Source organism: Aptenodytes forsteri, unplaced genomic scaffold (genome assembly GCF_000699145.1).
Source record: "Aptenodytes forsteri isolate BGI_AS27 unplaced genomic scaffold, ASM69914v1 Scaffold535, whole genome shotgun sequence".
Lineage (NCBI taxonomy): Eukaryota > Metazoa > Chordata > Aves > Sphenisciformes > Spheniscidae > Aptenodytes > Aptenodytes forsteri.
Window position 1 is genome coordinate 567,696 of NW_008795855.1, and position 3,444 is coordinate 571,139.

Genomic DNA, 3,444 nt, shown 5'->3' on the forward strand with positions numbered 1-3,444 from the left:
TTCAAATGGAAAGCAGGCTAAGGAAGAATGGCAACATCTCAGACATCATAGATACCATCTTTCTTGTTCTTTCAGCTACATGAAATTTATTCTATTTTCCAATTTAAAAAATATATTAGAAGGTCCCCTTTTTTTTTAAAGAATAATAATTTTTTTTCTAGGACATTGAAATAGTATATCTTCTTTTACAATTGTCTGCCATCTCCTACATTTACAATAGAGCTCTTGCAGCTCTGAAATTTAACCACAGATTTGCCAAATTCAGTAGGCACTTTGTTTGACTAACATTCATATTGACAAACATCACACAGCTTGTGTTATATCCACCAACTATGTGATCGAGGAAATGCCATTCTGCTGAAAACTTTTAGAGCAGTTTACTTAGGCAAGTTAACCTTTATTTTATTTTAGTAAGAGTTTGATGTTTTCACATCAGATACAGAAGAACCAAAGACAAGTAGAAGGATGTGTAAGATTTCAAGCGTGTGGCATTTCCCCCTGGAAACCTTAGTCAACTTGGCACCTTCCTCTCCAGGTGCCAATGGTATTACTTTCTGGTAACCAAACATGATCAAACCTATTTACCCTCTGTTATTAAGCACACATTAGCAGGCATGAAGCCATGTTAGGGGGGGTGTTGGTTGTGGTTTTTTTTTTTCTGTCTGCCTCCAACCTTAGACAAGTTTTTCCTAAGCATCACTTTTTGAATCATTGTGTAAGAGACAGACAAGAGACCTCACAGGCCAGGATTATAATAGACCAGTCATGAAATAGAAGAGACCAGCCTTGCCCACAAGATGCTTAGAGATCAAAATTGTCCTAACAGCTTCAGAGGAAGAGAGGCATCTACAGATGCCAAGATGACAAGAAGTGCCACAAGGGGTAGAGGGTAGGGTGAAATTATGTCTGATGTCCAGGCCTAGAAGTCCTAGTGAGGTTATCACTAAAAAATATGGTGATGGAATCTGAGCTATTGCAAATTTTAATATACTGTTTATTATATGAAAATATATATATATATGAAAATAAGTTCAAGGAACATAATGGATCACAGTTGCACCCAGTTGCTTGGATAACAAAACTTGAACAGAGATACAACAGGGATATCTGAAAGACCTCCCTGAGCTCCTTTTACATATTGGTGCAATCAACGCATAGGATAGGGTAGGCAGGGACTAACCTGTGTGGAAGAGATGCAGAGTTCCATGGCAGAAGAACTAGGAACAAGCAGCAGCAGAGAGATGTCTGCTCTTTCTTTTTATAGCTGCTCGTTCCTCTTCATTTTATGGAGAAGTCTGTAATGCCATTGCTAAAACGTTTATTTTACAATATTGGGGAGGAGGGGAGTTTCAATAATTTTCTAGTTATGATAAGGTGCTTGTGTTGTCTGGGATATACATGAAGAGTAACAAGACATGCTCTCATGCAGCTGGTTGAGGGTAGTCTTATTAGATGGAGAAGGATTAGCACACTTTTTGCTCAGAAAGAAAACATGCCAAATCAACGTAAGAGTAATAATGGAGTGTTTCAGCTTTAAAGTAGACTTCATTAGAGTAAAAACAAATAGATTCACTTACAGATTTTAAAGACCTGAGGAACAAATTTCCTTTACTGAACTTCTGCCGAGAGCTCTTACCTGTGTGTTCAGGCTGTTCTCAAAAACTTTGTCTCAATAAGGTTTACAAAATAGGTGAAGTGATAGTGAAGTTCTGTGTTGGCTGGAAACATGTCTTGCCTAAGTAGTCCTTGGGATGACCGATAACTTTGCTATGAGCGTTCTCTTCCTAAGCTACCTGGTTTTCGTATCAGTGTTGCAGGATATAAACTGAAAAGGCTGAAAGTGAGAGGACAGTAAGTGAGATGCCTCAGACTGTCTAAAAAGAAGTTAGAAGTCAGCAAAAGAAAACAAATTTCAACTAAAGGAAAGCACTAACAAACATGTAAGTCCTTTTAGAGCTAACAGAAGTTAGTCCAATGCATAGCTCCTAGTTGCTCTACCAGTGATCTTTGCTCCAAACTCTGGCTAGAGATAGATTATTATTTCATCTGCTTGCTCAATAGATGACTAACAACTTGTATTACAGGAAGCATTATTTGAGGCATTAACGGACCAAAAAAATTCTTCAGCAGCAGTTTACATTAGATATTAAAGCTTGCTTATCAACACATTTAAGTCCTATTCCTGAATTACAAGCCTACATAACTTTCATGAAGGGACTATAAAGAAGGCATTAGGTATCTGGAAGAGCAAAAAGAACACAGGTCAGAGGAAAAGGAGTAGCGATGGACATATGCAGAAAGAACAGGAAAGAAGGTGGCTTGCAGCAACTTAGAAAATACGGAATTAAGTTCCAGAACAGAATTTAGAGATAAATCAAAGGGGGAAAATCAAACAGAACCATGGCTGGAGAATTTGACCAAATGAAAAAACACTTAAAGCCAATTTGGTTTTATAGGGAGAAGAAATTACTAGTGATGCAGTCTTCTACTCTCACTTTCATATGCGGGAGAAGCTGTGAAGAAGTAAATCCCGAGTCCGAGAAGTTTCTCTATACTTAAGGTACGTAGCATCTTGGTTTTGGATCCTGTAAATTCTGTTCTCTTGAATAAAATGAAGCCTTTATATTGGTTTCAATAATACAGTGCATAAAAGGTTAACACAAATATCTACCCACAAAACCTCCCACAAAAACCTGCAAATACTTCAGCATATATAGCAAATTTAGACTTCAGTGAGATTTCTGAAAGATGCTCAATCCAGTCAGTAACTCTAGCCCTTGCAAAAGTAAATAAAACACTTGCATTGAGAAGCAAAATTTAAGTATGCATCTTTTTCACTCATGACTTCATCTACTTTTTCTTCCGACAATCATCCATGAGAGCATATTCCAAGTAGAATCATTCAAGTTGTGTTCAAGTGTCCAGGCGGCCTTGTGTGGTTATGACCCCACCAAACGAGGGGCTTTTGTATCTAGCAGTCACAAGCAATTCCCAGTCAGGCAGAAGCACTCCAGCATGGATACTACATCAAGTCTTCTGAAACCATCTGACAGTAATGTTTAATATGACAGAATTGCTATCAAAATACAACTTTATTGATGAAACACTGATTAAAAGACCAACTAAACATAGGACAAAGACGTTTCAGAGACTGCAGCGTGAACTAGCTATTAAACACATTTTTAAGGAGCTATACAAAAAGGGGAGGGGGCAGTTATGACAACCAATTTTCTCTGGCAAACTGCTCAGACACAGACTAGTTCATGTAGTAGGCTTAGGAGGTTATCTATGCACTGATGCAATATCAACATTTTTTAGCAAGTCCCGTGTGAAGTATTGCAGAAACAGCTACAATCACTGTTCATACTTACATTTGAAAAAAATAAATAAAAAATTAACACCAAATTCCTTTCTATAATACAAAATTATTTGTCCTCTATGAAA